This window comes from Bactrocera oleae, chromosome 6 (assembly GCF_042242935.1).
Source record: "Bactrocera oleae isolate idBacOlea1 chromosome 6, idBacOlea1, whole genome shotgun sequence".
Taxonomy (NCBI): Eukaryota; Metazoa; Arthropoda; class Insecta; order Diptera; family Tephritidae; genus Bactrocera; species Bactrocera oleae.
The window spans coordinates 53,037,555-53,060,757 of NC_091540.1; the positions used below are offsets into that span (position 1 = coordinate 53,037,555).

Here is a 23,203-nt window from a genome sequence, read left to right on the forward strand (position 1 = left end):
AGGGTAAAATTTGTAGATTATAAAAAAAAAAAATTTTTGGAATAAAAAAAATTTTTTTTAACATCTCTCACTTTTAAAGTAAATTTCGAGTTAAAATTTTTTTTGGACAAAAAAAAAATTTTTTTTTGATTTAAGCTCTTCACATTTGTATAAAATTTACCGAACTTGACGGTTTTTGACTCAAAATTTATTTTAACGCTTATTTTATCATTTAAGCCTTTTTTTTAACTCCAAAATTTTTTTTAAGTTGATAACTTTTAAGTGGGCAGAAAGAGGACTCTCTAATGCTTCTAGAACACTTATCAACAATTTTTTACGAAATAAAAATTTTAACTCGAAATTTACTTAAAAAGTGAGTATCGCCTCTAAATGTTCAAATTTTTTTATTGTTTTCCAAAAATTCTCTATTATTGTAATCTACAAATTTTACCCTCAGCAAAAGAGCTAAGCAAAAAAAATTATTGTTTTCTTCGGTCCACCCTAATATACATGTATATATATATATATACAAACACACTGACACGCATTAACGAAGCAATAAGAAGCGCTCAAGTAGAACAGCGTCTCGCAATGGCAACGGCGCCGCTTAAGGGGAGCTGCTGAAAGTTGAAAATGAACACAAGGTGAGGGCAGGCGAGTCGCTGCTGCAGTCAAGTGCCAAGTGGCAGCTGCAAATGCTCGTGTTGACGTCATTTATGAGCCGCAGATGTCTTGGCAATCTATTTTTGCTTTTAACGCTGCTTTGCTTGTTGCTATTATTGTACTCGGTTTTGTTGTTGTTGTTGTGCCACAGACAAGCCAGTGATTTGCAGTGTCGATTTCAAAGTGCTCTGCTACTTTGCATGTTTTAGCGCGTCGCCCGCTCGCATTGCCTCCGTTGCATGCTGCTTGGCTTGGTGAAGCAATAACAGCATCGACAATAACAGTAACAACAGCAACTAGCAGTAGCAAGTTTATGAGCGGCGGCAAGCTTATTTAGCTTTAAACATTTTGCACAATTTGTTGCTTACACTTAGCCGCATGCACCGTGTGGCATGCAACGCCACTAAATTTACAGCTGCACAATTTTTCCAGTCACTTTTGCCCTTTTGTTTCGTGCACGGCTCATTTTCATTAGCTGCCAGCTTCGTGGCTGCGCTTGCTGCATAGCTGTTGTTTGTTGTTGTTGTGCTTTAGTTGCGCATTAACGCTGGCGTCGTTGGTAGCTGGTCTGTGGCTTTTGCTGAAAGCAGGTCACCGGAGTATAATTTCTTCACCATTTTTTCGTGTCGTCTTTTCGCCGAACTTTGATTCTTCTGTGCTGTCTTCTATTTTGTGGTTGGCGTTGTTTTGGTTTTGCAGTTTTGGCATCGTTGTCTTCTCACTTATCCTTTGGCATACTTTGAGTGCTTATCTTGTCAAGAGATTGTCGGCGGCGGTCTTTTACCACTTAATCATTCAAATATCAAGAAGTTATGTGCAGAGCGGTCAGCTTGTATCTCACTATTCGAAGTTTGAGCACTTGTTTTTGTATTTGAAAGTTTTATAAACTTTTTAAGTTTTATGAACACTTATAAACTAATGTTCATACTTGTATATCAATATGCGTATAACGGGACATTTTATGCTAAAAAAAATTGTATTCTCATTTAATAACGAATTTTTTGAAAATGTTCCGTATTTTTATTTTGAAACTTTGAAGGTTCCCATAAATTTTAAATACTTTTCGGTTTTTAAAAATTTTCAAGGGGTGGCACCTTTATCAGAAAAAAAAAATTTGCTTTTATCATTTTCCGCAACCTACCACCTACCAGAAGTCGTTTTGAAACTAGTTTTGTACAGCACAATTTTTTTTTAAATTTCTTAGGTGGCAACTCTGTACAAAAAATTATCTAAAATTTCACAAGCTTTCTTAAACTCCTTACTTCTGGTACATTTATATTGTTATACAAATTGTATTTAAGTTTTCTTACTTCAGTCGAAAATTGTTATTTGGATTTATTTGGATTACTCAGAGAGCACATTTAATCAAACATTTGAAACATATTTTGAAACATACAGCTAAGGGAGCTAATTTGTGTTCCAAAATAAAGTAGACCTTTGAACACCTCAAATATAATTCTTCAGTTCAAATTGAAAAGTATTTGGCGGATTAGTTTTTAAGCAAAAACTCAGCTAGGGAGAAAGTTTCATTGTCACGTTTATATAGCGAGTCACTTGATTCATGACAGTCGCCCGCTTGCACCTTCTGGTGGGCAGACGCTGCTAACGCTGTTAAGCCCTTAAACCGATTGACTCGGATTGGCCCCATCAAGGGGCTCTCTTAGCTGTTTCACACGGGTTGCTTATCGCATCTCATTCAAAGTTGCTCACGTTGCACGGGTAACTATCACACCACATTTATACCCCGTTAAGCACAACAATCAGCTCCGTCAAAATCGGAAAAGACCTCTGCGAGCCGTTCGATACCAGACGTGGTTTTAGACAGAATTATTCGTACCAACAGTTGCTACTTTCGGATCGGTAGGCAAGTGAGAAGTAGATCGTTCTCCCGACGAACAAAGATTATTTTTATAAGCCTCTAATCATTCCCGTCCTATTATACGGCGCAGAAATATGGACGATGACGAGCCGAGATGAGAAAGCGCTTGGAGTATTCCTTTCAAGGAGTATTTTCCAAAAGTTTTAATATACAGCTCCAAAAGATTTATCAGACAACTGTCACATGTTTATTATTCAAGCTTAAGATTTCACACCAAACACCAAGAGGCAACTAACACTATTACTACACAACTTACCTTAGCTAATCAAGATCTTTAAAAATGGTGTTAGAATCATATTGGAAGTAACGCAGAATCAAAATCGCTGAAGTAGTAAATTGAGTAAAATTTATTACAGCATGCATTCTTATAAGAAAATTATTTCATTCTTCATAACTCAGTTTTCAAATTATTTATTGTACATTAATTCTTGTGCTAAAACTTCGAAAGTTCAAACTTCGTCGTAATTTAGCCTCAGTGCACAGAGTGTTTAAAATATTTATGAATATGTATATGAATAATGCAACCAAACTTTAGGAACGAAGAGTCCACTACCCAGAGCTTTTTAGTACATACCAATACATACATAAAGTTCATATACGATTTTTTCTCGAGCATCGTGTCAGCAGATTTGATGGAAGACGTGCCACACAGTCTTGGCTGAGTGCGAAAATGTTGTTGTTTGCGATTTTCTCCCCAGCGTCCATTTCTCACAGATTTGCAACAATAAAGATGCAACAAAAACAAAGAAAAAATAGTAATAATAAAAAAAAATTGCAAATAGAGCAGAGTACGAGTGAAAGACTGGCCTTCCATGTCAGGCAGTTGGCTGGCAGTTGGCAAGTTGCGAGTCAAGTCCTTTCTGGCAAAGGATGGCCGGTGTGGGTGACGGGTGTTTATGAACGTGCCAGCTATTTTAAAACGATTTAAAACGACTTCGGGGTATTTGCAAGCGAAGGCAAAAGAAAAGCCAACAAGGAAGGAAATAAAATAAAAATGTAATCACAACAAAAATGTTGCAAAAATTATATGCGAGCATGTAGGTCTGTGTAAGAAATGTGTATGGAAAGTGTTACGGCGGGGTTGGAGCGGCGTCAGATGCGCAGTAAAATGATTGATAGGATTTTCCACACATTTGTCTTATTCTACTTATATTAAATGTTTGTTCTTGTTCTCATTTACTTGCAGATTGCTGTTGTTGCAGCGCTACATTGCATTGTCGTTACGAGAGTGGGTCGTTGGATATGACAGCATGCGTTTGGTGAGTGCCAGATTTCTAAATGATTATAGTATATGCATATGTGTGTGTGTGTGTAGTGTTATAAATGAGCTTATATTGGTAACATCCAGTTGGGATTCAAACTAGGCAAGAAAAGTATCAGTTCACAAGTTGTCACTTTCAAAATATGCTCCTTATAAAGCGATACACACATGCCACCTCTTTTTTCAATCATCGAAATATGCCTTGTAGGCATTGTCCGAGATCGTCCTCAGTTCCCTCTGCGAAGTTACTTTTACGGCCTCAATCGAGTCGAAACGAGTTCCACGGAGAAGTAACTTGAGTTTTGGTAACAAAAAAAGTCGCATGGGGCCAATCCGGTGAATACGGTAGTTGATCAATGATATTGAACGAGTTTTTGGTCTTAAAATCATTCTGCACAACTACAGCTCGATGCGATGGCGCATTACCATCATGAAAAGTCCATGAATTGTTGGCAATTCCGGCCGTTTACGACGGATGTTTTCACACAAACGTCTCAAGACTCTCAAATAATACTCTCTATTGACCGTTTGTCCCATTGAAACGAATTCATGATGAACCAAACCGCGAATATCGAAAAAAAAACAATTTCCGGAAACTTTCTGGTCTTAATGTATTACCGAAATGTGACAATTGATTGATCGTAGGACAAAAACATGTAAAAAACACCAGTTGTTTGTATAGAGTAAAGATAATCGGTCTTACAACATGAGGACGATCGTTGCAATGACAGAAAATTATTGCCTCGTGTCTAGTCGCATATTCCGAATGTTACTCGGCAATAGTACGCTTCAATTTGATGAGTTTTTGTCGGTAGCGTTCCTCATTAATAGCTGCACCCCGCTTTAGAAGCTCATAATACAGCACGCTCTTCTGATCCCGCCAAATACAGAGCAGCATCAAGGATACTCGGCATTGCCGTTGAATTTAGGGTTGTCCTAATGGATAAATTTTTCATCACTAGTCACAAATCGATGCCAAACGAATTTTTTTGTAGCGTTCATGCAGCATTTCTGTCATGCAAAATCGTCTTTTAAAGTCTCCTGTGTTGAATTCGTATGACTGCAAATTTCCTTGCATTTGAATGTATTCTGCTGCTTTTGAACGTTTTGAAGCGGCTGCTTGTGTATCACCTAAAGATTCTGAAACCACTTCTTGTGTTTGGCAACAATCTTCAATAAGTAATGTTTCCAGTTCCAATTGTGCGAACTACTTTTGCAACGTTCGCTCATACTTAAACTTTCACCAAACTACGATGTGTTTCGGTTGATGTATTTTTGTCATATAAAATACTGAAGAAGAACTATCCGCAAAACACTTTTTCTAGCAAAAAGTTCGAAAAAAATTGATTGTCAAATAAATGACACATACTGAAAAAGATGTACAGGAACATTAGCTCTCCAACGCATGTTCGAAATATTAGAACAATGGAATAATAATTAGGTGATGCCATCTCTAGGACAAAGAAAATACACTTTAATCAATTGCACGGCGTTAATCGGAATATTGTGCTAATCAGGAATGACAGTAATGTCATGAAGTTTCTAACATCAGTATATATATAATATATAAATGATCAGTGTGTCGATTTAACCATGTCCATCCGTCTGTCTGTATATAGATATCTGATTGAAATTTTCCTTTTCGCTCCAAGAAGCTGCTTATTTGACATTACTGCCGATATCGGACTACCATAGCATACATCTTCCATACAAAATGATTGATCAAAATCAATATAAAGATCTCTTTACAGCCTTTTCTGCTATTAGAAATGCTCCTGAAAATGGCATTAGGACTCCGGTGCAGCCCAAGTTAACATTGTATAGAAATAATAACCAATATCTGATCGTATTTTGCCTATAATATCTCATTAATTTCAAAAAATCAATCAATGTTTTCGAGTTGGACACTTCATAAACGGGAGCAGAATCTAGACCAAACGTCTAGACAAGACAGATACCGATATTACCAATTCGTCAGGAACCCATTTCTGTCGTGTCCAAGCATATTCTTAAATAGATTTTTAAAAATGTTCAGAAATTTAAAAACAAATTTTTTTAATTTACAAAACAATTGAATAGTTTACTAATTATCTCATTAATGGTTAATGAACAATAAATTAACATAAAATTCTCAATGCAACAATGTCAAGTAACGTCAAAGAGAGGAGAAAAGTGATCGAATATTCGAATGTATTTCGAAAAGCAATGAATAAAATATAAACTATTTAGAAGCTCGAGATAAAAAAGTTGTCTCTATATTCTCTAAAACATCTATTTTTTTCAAAATTATCACATAAAAATTAATTTTTTTTAGAAATACGACATCTCAAATAGTAATGTCATAAATTGATTACGTTAGATTATCATGCAAGATGAGTAAATTAACAACGTAATTGCCTTAACTAATTGTCTAAGGCCTTAAAAAGTGCTACCCGATTTGTAATATAAAAGGTAGGTTCAAAAAATAACGAGAATTTTTGTTTTTTTAATAAATACTTATTTATTCGTAGATATTAATGTTGTCGCTTTCAAAATAGTCTCTCCTTCCAATCGTCGAAGCACTTCTCAAACTTAATTTTTGGGATAGCCTTTAGCTCTTTCAGCGATTTCATCTATCTGTAAAACGACGACCTTTTACGGTTCACTTAATTTTTGTAAATAGAAAAATATCACACGGTGCCATGTCTAGCGAATATGGATGCTGTTACAGTATTGTTTTCTGCTCAGATTTCACGAACAAATTCTAGAATCCCGTTTTTTTAACAAACGAAAATCTCTAAGTTCATAAAAACATGTGTAATGTTAGTTTTAAAATACCCGTAATTTTTTTAACACACCTCGTATCCGCAGTTTAGGACTGATTTTCGAATTATTTTACTACAAGTATGTACGGTAGCCCAATGGTATTTGTAAACATCCGATGAAAATAAAGGGTGTTGTCAACATTCTTTTTCTACCTGAGAGCTCTTACTGCACACTTTTTGAACATACTACATATATGTACCAGTTACGACAGCATAGCAGCAGTGACCTCTAGGTAAAGTTACAGCACACTTGAAATAATTCAAAAGGTTAAGTTCTCATTAATGCCATTCATAGCAATATTGCTTTTCTATTTACAGAATCTGCGGAAGTGTTTGTTTATTTTGTAACCACGAGTAAAACTTTAATGTGCTCGGAAGCAATTTGTAGAATATCAAAACGAGAAAAGTTTCTTGGTTTTCGAAATCCACAATTTAAAAGTGTACTAATTAAAAAACATAGCTATGAATGCAAAAACTATCTTCGCCCCTCGTAATTCATCGCTTTCAGGTGCGCTATTTATTAAAACTGCCAGCATAATGAGCAGTTTTCAAAAAATCTCCCCACTTAAGACTGCAAAAAGACAAAACCAAACTGATATGTGGTAATGCTTATGTTGAATGTGCTCAATGTATGTGCTCATGTGTAGGTTCATGCGTTGCTCGGTAGTCATTTATAACCTACAAAGTGCTGATGACTTTGAGCTGCTCACATAACTGCTTTCCTATGCTTATTTATACACTTTTGCGCTTGGAGCCCAGCATTTGTTTACAAATGAGAACACAAGGATCTGTGATAAAACAAAATCATAGAAACAGAATTAAAGAGAAAACCAAACAAAACAAAAAAGAAATAAAAAAAAAAACTGGAAGTGGCCTCTTGCTGAGCACTTCGTGAGTGAATGACGAGTACCGTCCATTCCACTGCTCGGCATAGCTGTACATGTATCGTGTCAGTGGCTAATGGCATATGTGTTGGTGGTTTTCTGGCCCAACTTTGTGGGTTCCATTGAGGAATTCTACAAATGACAGTCAAGGGAATATGTACTTCATTTTTCTTCTATGTATGTTTTTATGTGTGGAAGAAGTGATAAATTGTCTACGCCCTTTAAGGGCAATATTCACAGTTACATACATATTTAAAGGATTATATATAATATGTTGTGTCATACTCGTATATACATATAAAAACTCGTATCTCAAGTCATTTTGTTTTGTTATTATGTTTTTCTTTTATAATATAAATTCCGAAGTTATAATTTTTTGCAGTATTATAATCGACCCAAATTTCGATTTTGACTTATAGTTATCATTTTTCTTAGTACTGATGAATTTTAGGCAATCCTATGGAAGAATGAGAAGTATTGTATCTGAAATGTGATATGCAAATAGAGTGACTCTAGTTCTAGCTGATCGTTAAATATGAAGGAAATTCTTGCTCGAAAAAAGTCCCTCAGTTTTTGAGATATCGACCAGAAATTTCTTACCAAAAAGCTGCTCATTTGTCGAAACCGCCGATATCGGACAACTATATCATATAGCAAGCTAAACAATCAAATACATGTCCTTGTATGGAAAACTTTTTATTTGTTGATATATCTTCACGAAATTTGGCATGAACCATTGCCTAAGGAAATATTGCAATCTCCGAAGAACTTTTTCAGTTCCACTATGTCACATAGCTGCCATATAAGCTGATTAATCAAAATCAAGATCAAGTTCTTTTTATGTCCCTTTATGCTAGAAAATGCACCTGTAAAGGTGCTTCGGTGCAGCCGAAATTAACATTTTTTCTTGTTTGTACCGCAATAACTAGGGTGGAGCGAAAAAAACTAATTTTTTTTGGAAAAATATGTTTGGACATTTTGGAAAAAATAAAAATAAAAAAATTTGCCGTAAAATTACCATTTTTCCGCGTTCATTCAAATCGAAAAGTAATATTTAAAATTTTTTATTTTTAATCCCAAACATATTGGATTAAAAAAAATAAAATTTAATTTTTGATCCCAAACTTTTGAAATAAAAAGTTCGCACCTTGCTCCTGGGTTAGGGGTTGTGATATATTGCCTCACCGAAAAATAGTCTGACTCCTTTTTGCGATTGCGGGGTAATCACAGAACCGACATAGATTAGTGGAAGAATATCCCAATATGTACAGATGACATCTTAACTTACAGTGACCTGTATTCTACCAGCTGACATAATTTCTCCATAGGGAGAATAATTCGTTAGTTGAACTTTATCTTACAATACTCTCCAAGAATCATCTTCATTTGACAATGACTCGCTACATAATTAGCAAATGGTGGATGATTGACAAAAGCTACACTAATTTGGTCCAACAGTTTGTTGAGGTTGGAAGTCAATCTTTCACACAATTTTTAGTGGTTAGTTAGTCAGTTAGTTATCGAAAATTGGTTTAATATGTGTCAGATGAAAAATTGAGATAGCTGGCACTTCACAAATATCGAAGGAAGAGACACAACTTTCATGAATATTTGAGTGTGAAAAGCTCTATGCAACGTGGTACCACGCGAGCTCCCAATCCAGACACAGCACTTTGTCTCAAAATCAATGAAAACGATGGAATATTTTCTTTGAATTACGTTTGCGTCCTTCGTATTTTCCGAAATTCGAAAGAAGCTGTATTTTTCTGTTCTCTGATCTCAAGAGAATGATCTCTGAAATCCTTGTTTCGTTCTTGTTGAAACTCTGTTATTTAATACCGTCGGACTAGAAAAAAAAAAATTACATTTTCGCGTATTTATATAAAAGGTTTAGTGCCGCCAAGAATGCAAAAGCTTAATCCAATATTTTCTACATTTGTTATAAATTTCGCTTGAGCCTTTAGTATTTTGGTCTACTCTGCTATTGATACGCTTCATGCCCAAAACAGTAACCAAAATGTGTTGAGTCGATCCATAAGAGATATTGAGATCATCTGCTATATCTCTGATGGATGGACGACTCATAAGAGGAAAGTTTTCAATATCTTCACAATCTTCATTGAATGTTTTGTGCCCCTAAAATACTTAGATTTGTGATTAAGTAGACTCCCCAAAACACTTCTGCAATACTTTCAATGATTTCGTAGCCGAGACTCCGAGCAAACTCGTTGTTCAATATATCTTTTCCATAATAATGATCGCCAGACAACTTTTCACATAATAGTTGACATATGAAGATCAAACTTCATATGAACAGAAATAAAGGTGCTATCAATCTAGGAAAAAAATCCGAGTCAAATATGATCAGATGATAAAATCTAACTTTGCTAAAAAAAGTGCATTTCCTTGAACGTTACATGAATTTCTCCCTATGTCTGTTAATTATACGCTATAGTCGTCTGTTGTTGGAAGTTTTTTCTCATTATTGATGAAATTGTCTACGACACTAAAGCTACAAGTCATCACAATATCATAATCTTTTTATAACTATTGTCTTTTGTTGAAAACTGACTCGCCACATACCTAAGATGCTTTTTTTATTTGAGATCTACATATAAAATATTTTCGGTTGCATTCTATGATTCTTCGCAGACAGCCAGAATCATATTAAAACATCACATAAACTTTAAAGTACTCACCAGGCTATCGTCTCACTATAACTGTCTCACAACTACCCAGCGGATACGGAAATTGTACGACAAGCAGCACAAGCGACAAAAGCCACCGTAGGCCGTCCAGCCAACGGCATTATATAACGGTGATTTAAAACCTTTGTTGTATGCTCACTTACCGCACTCACTTGCACGGATTGCTTTGCCTGTGATCATTTATGTTTACAAGCCGCTGCTGGTATGTCAAAATCGTTTTCGGCTGAAGACAGGCCGTCGTGCATTATCCGTTTCGCATTTGTCGTAATATTGCTTGCTTTCATTTTTTTTTGTCTGATTTTTCGGCGAATTCGGGCTATCAATACATAGTATGTGTAGTTACACCACTCATATGTGTGTTTGAGTGATTTCTAAATTTTTTTCTTCTCCTTTTTGTATGTCGCTTTTGCTGCTTTCACTGTGTGCTATCTTAATGTGGCCCTAATATTTTGTCATGTCAGTAGTTAGATAATAACCATCAGGCGTGCCTGTGCGGCTACACATCGCCATTTGCGCCAATTGCAGCGCCCTGCCGCTACGTTGGCTGTTGTTGGTTGAACTGTATACGAGTGCTCCTTGCTGTGTCTCGTTTCGCCATTTTGTCGCTTCTGTTTGTGCTATTCAATTCAATGAGGCTAATGTCCGCTGCCTCTGTGTGTTGAGTGCCATTAAGTTTAGTTGTCACTTAGCCTTTTTGTCATTGTTGCCTGTCATTGTGTAGTCACTATTGCTGTCATTGTTTTTGCTGTTGTTGGCGTTGTTGTTGCTGCAAATGTTGTTGATTTTGTTGTTGCTTGCTGTTAGCCAGGCAAAGTGTAGCCATTGCATATGTACGAGCCACTTCTACATCACCCTTTTGCTCAGAGTCGCACTTTAATGCTGCCATTATGCCCTGGCAGTCAGCGTGTCTTAAGCGCCTAAAACTATACTATGCTATATCAGTGACGGCTACAAGAGCAACACACGCGAAAAGAGCGAATGTAAAAAATATATTTATTTTTTTCAGCAACGAAAATAAACAAAAGTGGCCGGGAAGTGTATAATGGTAGGACGAAGCAAAAGATTATTAGAATACTAATACAAATGCACACTCACACACACACACACAAGACAACTAGTTAGGTTAGCAAATGATACTTACAAATACATATATACCTTAATGTGTGCTTAAATATTTATATATATATGGATATATAAACTTATGTATGTATATTTATAAAAGTGTGTGTATATCTGTGCGTAACAACTATTGCCTACAGCGCAAGCGGCGTATAAAGTCGAAGTGGACAACTTGAATCAAGCGACACTGCAATCGTAAATACCTATAAATATATATAGAAATATGCACAAATATGTGTGCAGTATGTGTGTGTGTAGGTACACTTAACAAAGTGATGGCCATATCAGCAATAAATGTAGACGACAAAACAATAATTGCAACACTGTTGGTAATGGCTTTGGCGTTGGTGTTTGTGTCGGTGTTGTTATTTATATTATTGTTGTTGCTGTTGTGGTTCTTACTGTCCGTGCCGGCGCAAAAGCAACAGGAAGCAACTCTGCAGGCTATGGCGACAACAACAAAAACGTGGATAACAACAACAACAACAAAAACAGAAAGTACAATATTTGCAACTACATTATCAACAACAGCAACACCATCAACAGTGACACACAACGGAAACTCTTATCTTCGTTTTATCGATCGTGTTAAGTCTAACAGTACATTTCCGTCACTTTTTATGGCCGACAGCTGTGAGCGCGTGTGTATATCTTGTCTTGGCGGCAGTATTGGTTGAATGTTGCGTTTTGGATTGATTGAAGAAATTAACAGGCCTTAAATTCTTAAAGTGTTGTTGGCTGCGTCAGTTGTAGTGGTGTTCTATGGTTAAGCAAAATAAAATACAAGGACAATTCGAAAGAAATGCAATGAAGCGAATTGACATGAAAAGGGAACGAAGTGAAATGGGCCGAAATGAAGCAATATTTAAGGTAAGGTTAGGGAAGTCAGAAACCTGCAGCAAGAAATTTTATAGAAATATGATGTCAGGTAGGCAAGGCTGCAAGAAGATCAGTTATTGGTACAAATATTACAACAGTATGTTATGAGAGTTCACAAAATGTTGAATAATGAGGGGAGAGTTTTCTCCTCTCACACGTGCACGTAGAATACATATAAGATCATACACCAATTTTTATTGTTTCTGACCACAAAAGCGAAGAACTTGTGAGTAAAAATAATGACGAAGGGAGAGTGAAATAACACAAGTGATGACCAAATCAACTCTCAGAGAGCAGCTATTATTTCAAACATTAATGAAAGTTTAAGACTTCCTTTGTCAGATAATTTCACAAAGCTAAAAATTCTAATATTTTGATACAAATCATACAATATTAAGCCGATCTATAAGAAAATTTTGGAAGTTTTCATTCTCTCTATTCATACCATATTTCCATTAAACATGAAATCTGAAAGACCTGCTGTTTTTTATTGTGAAGAATTTAATAAAGATGGTTTCTGGACACTTTTAAAAACAGATCACCAGCGTGTAGAGGTTACAAGTTATTTACCAATACATCCTCCAGATCTATATTACTATTGATCGTTCTTCCCCACCAACCTTCTATAGAACTTACTGTAATTAAAACGATCCGTTATCTAAGACCCAAATCTCACTCTATAAGAATATACGAAAAATACTTGTAGTTAGCGCCAATGACGAACATTTTGTTTAGGCTCTTTCAACGTAACTATTCTCTTTGTTTTCAAAGTAGTTTAATCATATTATTAGAAGTAGCACTCAAGTCTAAAAATACTACCTGCAAAGGACGTACTACAGACTACTTTTAGGTACTGTGGTTGGTGAACAAATTAAAAAGCTATAAGATTGTGTAGAAGGGAACTAAGAAGCACTTGTTAAGGAATTTTCGGGGATTTTCCCGTGTCAACCCGGCTTTGAGTTTGAAGTGTATTAAAAACAAGTAAGGAAGAGCTAAGTACGGGTGAAACCGAACATTTTATACTCTTTCAACTTGCAAGGATCAAAGTCGACTAAATACCTTCCGATGTTGGCATAACTTTATATTAAAATTGTTGCGAAAGAATTCAACATTTATTATTCGACGCAATCGATTACAATCAAATTTGGTATTTTATTAAGTTACATTACAAGTATAGGTCATAGACTGAATTAAATTTTATAACTACGAATATATTTTACTTCCCGTCAGCGAAAATTATATTTATATCATCCTCAAAAGAGATGTATGTGATATAAACTCAACCGAAGGGGCTAAATTTAATATATTGAGTTGATAAGCAAAACGTCGATCAGAAGATCGAGATTAATAATTTTAGGAATATGAGATTAAGACCAAAGTCTAGACCAACTCAAAACATATTCAGCGCTCAACTATTAATATAATAAAGTTGTAAGTAAAGTCAACCAGATGTTTGAAAATCCTGACATTAGTTATATACACCACCGTAATGCACCGTTAGGAGAACAGCACGGTCACTTAATTTAATTAAGATAACTCACATATTAGTATGATATATGCGGTATGAAGTAAACCGGAATGTTAACAAGGAAGGATTCTTTTATAATATAATATTAATTATAAATCTCACACATTTATCAATATTTTCGGTAAAAAATCAGCCATAGGTTCTAGGGTCCATATTTCTAGTATCTGGCGGTTGAATAGTTATAGTCCGATTTTGACAATTGTTAGAACTGAGATGGCATAACTTAGAGGCACTATTCGTTCAAAGTTTTACCTTGATATATTATTGTTTTTTGGTTGATTAGGCGTGGTTCTAGTCCGATTTCTCACTGTAACATGGAAATGTCAAGGTTAGCATATGTATTAAATTTGGTTGAAATTAATGGAGTAGGCTCGCGATATGTGATTTCACCTAAATATGGGCGCTGCCACGCCTATCGCCCAATTCTAGCAGCTGTTCCTAAAAAGCCCGTTTGTGTCATCCCGTATGTAAAATGTTATGTCTATGACCCACTTAGTTATTAATTTATCGAAGTAGTAGTAACAAAACCGTTATATGGAGAGTGGGCGTGGTAATCATCCGTTTTAATCTTTTTTTACGCTGTCGCAAAATGTGTCGCAATGATTTGCCCTGTTCAAATTTGTGTGATATAGCTTGGGGTGTTTGGAAGATATATACATTAAACCTATTGGGGGGCTGGGCCACGGCCACTTTTTGGAAAAAATATTGTATCTTAGTTTGTCGCATAGTTATGGCAATTTATAAGATTTCGATTAATGGCCTTTAGTGGGCGTGGCAGTGGTCCGATTACGCCCATCTGCAATACCAACCGTCTCACGGTACCAAGAAACATGTCTACCAAGTTTCATAAAGATATCTCAATTTTTACTCAAGTTAGAGCTTGCACGGACGGACGGACGGACGGACGGACAGACAGTCACCCGGATTTCAACTCGTCTCTTCATCCTGATCATTTATATATACATAAACCTAGATCTATCTCGATTAATTTTGAGTGATACAAACAACCGTTAGGTGAACCAAACTACATATTATACTCTGTAGCAACATGTTGCATGAGTATAAAAACTAAGGCGGTGCAACTGTAAAATGTATATAAACTAAGCGCAGTAATGTACTGCTCAATGTGAGTATAAATTTTGAGACAAAAACAACAAATAAGCAAAGTAATTGATGTACTAGCGTAATATCCAAGCACAATTTAATAGGAGTAAATAAATACTATGTAATTGCTGATGTTCCGCACAAATAAAGTCAGTGTGGAACATGAACCCGAAAAGCAAAGAAAAACGAGAGAAAAAAGGGGGAGGCCCATTATTTGTTGGTTGTATAGGTTGACTCCAGCTAACGAGCAGCACATAGGGTTGACGCAAAGTGCTACAATGCAGCAATAAAGCTGCCAAAATATTAATACACAATCCGCCGACAACCAAAACACAACAACAAACACACGCATACATGCACACACTAACACACTTCTCTACTGGCTAACAAAGCCTTTGCTTGGCTTCGTCTGAAGTTGTTGGCGTCTCGAGTTCGGCGCTTGTTGTTGGCGGCGTAAAGGGGCCGCCAAGTCAACTGGTGTCTGGCGTTGGTCGTTGGTGATTACGGCCGTGTTGCGCAAATTTGCATAACGTCAAACGGAACGGAAGTAGGTGTTAAATACGCTGAACGCTTCGCTTTGAACGCCAGAAAAAAAAACACACGAAGAAAAAAAGCTGAAATTCATGCAGCGTAACAACAATAAAAACAATAGAAAGCAAATATGAATGGGCAAATAAATAAAGGCAAGTGCTTTACCGCGACGAAATGGTATGAGTTAGCAAAATGCAAAGGACAATGGAGAAACGCCACTAAATTTGAACGCGGCACAGCGAAGCAGTAGCCACACACACACACACACACAGGCAAACAAATGTAGAACTCGCGATACTTAACTGTGTTGCAGGTTATTATTATTATTATTATTTATGTTTATAAGCATTGCTACACACATATGTTGGTGTATGTGCAACTGATTGCTGCTTGTATCATATTCGCGAATTGGCAGACAAACAGGCTGACGGTTGCGCCACAACTGGGTGCACGGACATTTAACCGAAAATAATGTCAAAAATCGTAAAATGGGAGCAACATTCAAATTACTGTGATTTCGTTGCAAACAAGCACACATATACATAATTCAGCGTGTCGCTAAACAGCCGTTGCTATTTGCATGCAATCTGATCCGAAGTACTCGATTGGCAACACGAAAAGCGGCCAACAAGCTGACAACTGAAAATTACCGCAAATTTTAATAATTTTCTCTTTCTTATGTTAATCTCCGCCTCACTTGGTATATGTTTTAAGCTAGTATTTAATTTGCGGCGCTAGAGAAGGGTTTTCACGGGGTATATTGTTCCACTTATATCCACTTTTTGAGCAACTTTTGCGCTGGCAGCAAGCAAAAGCCAGCCGAAAGCATTGCACGTCGCTCACGTCACTCAGTCATCAATTCACTGCAGCTCCGCTTACATTCACACATACAAACAGCCGCCAATATCTGTATTTTTTTCGTGTTAAGTCCAATCCAATCGGTGCAACGAGAAGTCAGTCGTTCATTTATTTGCCCATTGTCAGCATTTCCTATGCATATTTAAACGGTTTCTCAACACAACAAATATTGAGTAACCAGCGACTGCAATGTGCCAAAAATCACGGCGTTGCATAGTAAGAGTGGTGCACATATAAATAGAAACTGTTATTTTATATATCCTTTGCTGGATGTTGGTTCCAACTGCTAGCACAGTTTGTAATTTTAATATTGTCGTTTTCTTGATTTTATGCTGGGATGATAAATGTTCTGAGAAAGTTTTTCGTGTCTGACATGCGCTTGGTGATTAGGTTTGGACCGTTTTATTTAAACTCTTTTTAAAATTGTATACTTTCAAAAATTTGCCCAAAAATTTACCAAAAGGCGGTCATGTACACAATGTTTTCAGTCAGTATGAAATTCTACATGTATTGATGTTAGAGATCAACTGCGTGCTCGACGCCTCTCATTGTCTTTAATCAACTTTCTCTATATACTTTTCAGTTTTCTTTAAATTATTGTACAATACAAGATACCGCACATTGAACATTCTTAAGTAAGTTTTTAACCAGTTTGTGCTGGACTTCTAAATTCCATTCACAAATCACTATCACCTTCTTTATAATTAAGAATTTTCCTCATTCCCGATACATAGTGACTACAACTACGACTTTTATGAAATAGTGCATATTGCCTTAAGAACAATGCATTGCGCCTTAAATGGCAAGAATGCGAGACTGCTTACTTTTGAACTAAAATAATCGATCCAAATATTCCAACATGGTTCATTTCGCTATATATATTCTAAAGCGTTTTATCTATACATTTTCATTTTTCTTTACTTAGATTAGGCTCACTGCTGCAAATAGTGAAGCACTCGATGGTTTTTCAGGCTTGAAAGCGAAGATCTCATAAGGATCCTTTCAAATATGTCATCTCCACCTCCACTCTAACACTATCAATCTCGTTTTTTATCATATGAAAATCTTACCGTTTAGCGGCATAAAACATTCTAAAATTTTTACGAGTAGTATTGTCGAGGGGACATTCTGGAATCAGATATAACTGGACTGACAAAAACAAAACAATATTTTCACGTATTATTTAAGTATCTTTTGTATTTATAAGCTAAGTTTTAAGACGTGAAATACGTTGACTGCAAAAAAAAGAACTTACTTTTTATAACTTGTAACTATCGATATGACCAACACTGTATATACATCGGAGTACATGCAGCGCAATGTGTTGGCGCGAGCCATAAGATCGTGTTGTAATGAAAAGTCACTGTCAATTGTAAAGTTTTCACATTAATGAAATACATTTTCCAAGTTTTTTTTTTCGCCGACAAACAAAATAGCGGAACACCGAAACAAATGAAATAACTAGAAGAGAAAGGGCAAAGTAATACTTACACACACAAATGTATATAGAAGTATATACTATATACATATTTACCAAGCTAACTTTTGCAGGCGAGGTTGTAATGCGCGCGGGTCGGGTGGCAAGTGAGCATGAGTATCAGTTCGCCAGTTCATCAGCTCGTGCGCTTGTACTGCCGTTTCCGCTACGGAGTATGCAAAACATTGTAACTAACTATGCGAAAATTTGGTGATTTGTGAGTGACTTTTACTTTGCTGTTTCGTCATTTTCCAATTTTCCATGCTTCTCGTGGCAGCGTTTGTCATGTTGTGGCAAATGGCAAACTTGTTGGCATACGAAGTGTGTCAGTTTTTGCTTCTTGTTTTTTTTGACGCTCGTAGACTGCCGTTTTCTAAAGAGTTTGGAATTTATTTACTTCACTTTCTGTTTATTTACTAATGGTCATGCATATGTGTGGATCGGGAGTGTTGATAGAGTGCAAATATGGAGATTAAGATTCTGTATAGAGTAATTGCCAAAACGCTTTGAATGGGCTGAATTATATTTAATTTTCAAACTGAAATTTAAATGCTTACAATAATAAACATCGTATATAAAAGTTTGTTTTTATGAGATGTAGAAATTTTAATTGAAATAAGGCATAGCCAATATATCAGGATATACCATTGACAGTACAAAACCTAGACAAACGAAGTCAAATAGCATAATCTAGGTGGCAAATAATTTTCAATACTTGATAGGATTCAATAAGCAAAAGTTCGTTGGAACAAAGTGAAGGCTTCACCGTCTTCTCGAAACTGTTTAGCACTTAGACTGGTTTGAGGTAAAGAACTAAAGAAAAAACTAAAAAGTACTAAAAAACAAGAAAAAAAGTTAACTTCGCTTAAATATGCCTTACAAGAACTTGATTTTAATCGGTCAGCTTGTATGACATCACTATATTATAACGGTTCAATCTCAACAATTTTTTCGGAGATTGCACGATTGCATTAGACCATAATTCATGCCAAATTTATTGAACATATCTCGTCAAATGAAAAAGTTTTCCATACAAGCACTTGATTTCGCTCGTTAAGTGACAGCTATATGCTATAATGATCCGATCTGATCAGTTTCTTCGGAGGCTGTACTATTGTCTTAGACAATATCTTGTGTTAAATTTCTTGAAGATATATCCTCAAATAAAACAGTTTGCTGTAGTGGTCAGTTATTGGAGGTATACTATAGACCATAAAGTATGTTATGAACTATTGATACCTTGAGCGTACAAAGTAAAACAGAAAGTAAAATTTTTTTGAATGCAAGCGAGTCTGGGGAGTCTCTTCAGGACTGTTTATACTCTTAAGTTACAATCCATATATTTTGCAGAGAAAATCCTTGAAAAGAAATTTGTCAAGTATAATGAACATATACTTGTACGTAAAAAATATGTGTTTATTTTGACAACTTGTTTGGCAAATATCCCTCACGAAATTTTTCTCTTAAAACATTCTTTTAGTCATCGTTTTTGAAGTTATAATATATTTCATTTATAAAAGGCATATACACTTCTTAGCTACTATTTGGCTTGCAAATATTGGAGATATTTGATTTTTGATTAAATAACGAATTACAGTGATTTTACAAATTACCTAACGTATGTAAATGGATATAAAGTGTTGCTGAAAATAGTATGTGCTCGATGTGTAAGCTGTTAAATAGTGGGTAATTAAGATGAGACTTTGAAATTTTTAGAAGCACTGATGCGAAATAGCTTAAATAGGTATAGTTACCTACAAGAGATTTTGGTATCTCTGATTAAATAGCAGTAGGGAGATGATCAATACATAACAAATTCATAAATCCAATTATCTAAAGCTATGTCATAAGCAACCAATTTGGGATAGAATGTGATTTTATATTGAAATAGCCCATAATTCGACGAAATGGTGTTGGCTCTCTTTAAACTGGTTGGAGCCTAGCACACTTCTGATCGAAATCTCTCAATGCCCATCACGTATTGCATCAGTTGTTTATTTAGACAAAATTAAGCTGATTCTCAAGTCGGGCCTCTGCTTAGTACTGGTTCTAAAGATGTATAGTTTGTAACTAATTGGTTTCGTTTTAGTACAAGTTTTGGACACTGTTATATTGCCTGCTAACATAGTAACCTTTGGAAGTAGTATGAAGTCCATCTGACAGCTTTTAGAATACTTAACGGAGCGCATTTATTTATTTATTTATTTATTTATTTATTTATTTATTTATTTATTTATCCCAGGATACAAAGTACATATTACATATAAAGTATGCACCTATAGAGTTGTTACAAAACACCTGTACATAGGCCTGGTAATATTAGTTTATTATAATTACGTACTAATGTATTAATAACAAATGTCATTTATAATAGAAAAACAAAAGAAAACATAGTATTTTTAAATATCAGTGTCTACAATCCACTCAGTTATTTTCTTTTTGCTTGCTTTATTTTTAATATTTAACAACTTTAGACTCAGCGGTAACATATTGTAATATTTAATTGCTATATATTTCGAGTCTTTGTAAGATATATTTTTATTAATCTTTGGTAACTGTAACTGTTTAGCTCTAGCCTTACCTTTATATTCATTAAATACCTCTCTACAATCAGAATAATGATAACATAGTGACTCAGAAATAAACTTCTTTTTAATACCCAGTACGGGTGTTCTCTCTTTTTTATCACATAAATGATTAATTAATTTATCTTGTATTTTTATTAACAATTTTGTAACATTCTTATAACTACCTCCCCAGGCAATTATTCCATAGTTGACTATACTATCGAATAATGCGTAATAAATTGTTTTTAGTGCTTTCTTGTTCATAATATTTTTAAACTTTGAGAATATAAATAGAAAATATCTAGTTTTTTTTATGACTTCTTTGATATGAATATCCCATCTCATGTGACTATCAAAATATATACCTAAGTATTTACTATTATCAGTTCTTTTAATGGGCTTATCATAAATTTTTAACTCAAAACTTTCTGGAATACTGTCTTTATATGAACCGAAAGTTATATAGTTAGTTTTTCCAACATTTAGAGTTAAGTAATTATTACACATCCAATTCCCTATTAAACTTAACTGCACATTCATTTGTGTTTCAGCTTCCGCCCAAGATTTACCTATGCATTTAACTATTGTATCGTCTGCATAAGCTGCCAAACAGTTTTCAGGTAGTTCCTTAAAGATATCATTTATATATAGAAGAAAAAGCAGTGGTCCCAAGATTGTACCTTGCGGCACCCCTATTTGCACTTTACATGATTTGCTTTTTACCCCGTTAACTTTAACAACTTGATATCTGTTTTTAAGGTAGTCACGAATTAAATCAACAGCGATTCCTCTGATTCCATATCTATATAATTTATCCAGCAATAAAGCGTGATCTACTGTATCAAAAGCTTTTGCTAAATCCAGGAAAGCTATCACTGTTGAATTATTTTTATCAATATTAGTGTATATAAAACTGGTAATTGCTACAATTGCATCCTTAGTGCCTTTATTTTTTAAGAAGCCATATTGGTTTTTCGCAATAATTTTTGAGTCTGTTATGAAGTTATAAATTCGTTTATGTATAATTTTTTCAAAAACTTTTGCTATATTAGAAAGTAAGGATATTGGACGATAGTTATTAGTTTTATATTTGTCTCCTGATTTATGGATTGGTAGGATTTCTGCACATTTTAATCCATGTGGCCATATTCCTATAGTCATACAGTTATTAAAGATAAATTCCAATGGTTTACTAATAAATTTACTTATTATTTTTAAGACTTTAGTGTTGATTCCATCAACTCCCCCAGCTTTGTCTTTTAGGTTTCTAATTACTATTTCAATTTCTTGTTCATCAGTTGGCTTAAAGAAATTGACTTAGCATTATTTTCTATATTATAAACCGTACTGTTATCTGTTTTTTTCATTTTATCAGCTAAATCTATACCCACATATATCTTTAGATGCCTTTACATTTTTGCCTAATTTATGATTTACATAATTCCATAAGTCTTTACTACAATTATATTTACTATTTATCAAATTACTCTCATAATTACACTTAGCAATTTTTATAACTTTGTCCAGTTTTTTACAGTAAGTATTGTATTTTGTTTTTAGTTCTATATTATCTTTATGTTTTTTCCATTTATTATATAACTTCTCTTTAGTACGACATGACTTCATAATGCCAATCGTAATCCAATTTTTACGCTGTTTAAATTTACGATTGTTGTGTTTTGGTTTTACATGAGCATTTTTTATCAAATTTTGTATTTTAGCTATGAGACTATTAGTAGCAATATTTGGATTCTGTATATTTAATATGTCTTCCCAAAGTACATTTTTACTATTTTTTTCCAGTATTTTATAACTGAGATAATTCTTAGGTTCTTTATAATTTAATAATTTATACGTATTTAATGACAAAAACAAAATATAATGATCAGTGATCATTTGTTTATACGTAATTGATTTTACGTTGGGAATATTTGTTTTAACGAACATATTATCTATACATGATCCATCCTCACTATAAGGCCTGGTAGTATTATTAAAAAACGGTACATAATTCATATCTAAAACGCTTGATAGTAGTAGATCTGAGTGATAGTCTACATCATTTAAATTTATATTGAAGTATAGATTTATAAGTATAACAAAACCAACGCCCGAAACTGAAAATTAAAATTACTTTCCATTTATATATATATACTTTTTTTTTTGCTTTATCACCCACAGAATTTGGTTTTCAGCAGCAGTTTTCACCAACTTACAGATCGACTGTTGATGGACTAGTTGATGAATGACTGAGCGATTGTCCATCAACAAATCGAGTTACTATGTTTTTGGTATTTGGGTGCTTTTGAGATTTGTGATTTCATTTCATTACATTTCACTTCATGAATTGTTGTATGAAAAGTTTGCTTTCACTGCTGTAACATTTTGCAGTCTAAACTCTTGCTGCTCTTGTATGTATGAGTATGTAGTAGATACAAATGTTCGGACAATTTTACAGAAGCATTTACAAATTGTTTGTAGTGAGTCCTTCGTGTACTAATGCTTACATAAATGCGTTTTGCAATGTTTTGAAACATTCATAGTTGTTTGCTTGCTTTTGCACAAATTTGCATTGCATGAGGATATACCTATTTATGCATAAATATCTAATATTACTTGCGTAGAAAGTGAGATATACCATATATTTATTACTATATTTTGTTAGACGAGTATGTATGGGTAAGTAAGTATGGCGCGAGTAATAATTTCATTCACTCAAGAGTTTAGAAACATATGTTAAAACCGTTGTAAAAATTTCACTTAAAGAGAGCAAGCATTTTGTTGTATAAAGAGTCACTTTTTCTATCTCTCTCTCCATATCTCTATTAGGGATATAAGGGTATGTAATTCTATAAAAGTTCGTGCCGACTACAACATTTAGGCATTAGAAACTTAACAAAATTGAGTTTATCGATAATGCACCTGATCAAAATTAGTCTGTATTAGTCAATTAAGCGGTCGC

The 23,203-nt window shown here is 34.6% G+C and overlaps 1 protein-coding gene across 1 annotated transcript in view; it reads left to right on the top strand.

The window, feature by feature from the left end:
- The window catches only part of Glut1 (Glucose transporter 1), a 258,641-nt gene that overhangs the window by 105,780 nt on the left and 129,658 nt on the right, over positions 1-23,203 (top strand). Inside the window, exon 2 of the mRNA XM_036359051.2 lies at positions 3,708-3,780. The gene's annotated coding sequence lies outside the window, so the exon portion shown is untranslated. The remainder of the gene's footprint in view (positions 1-3,707; positions 3,781-23,203) is intronic.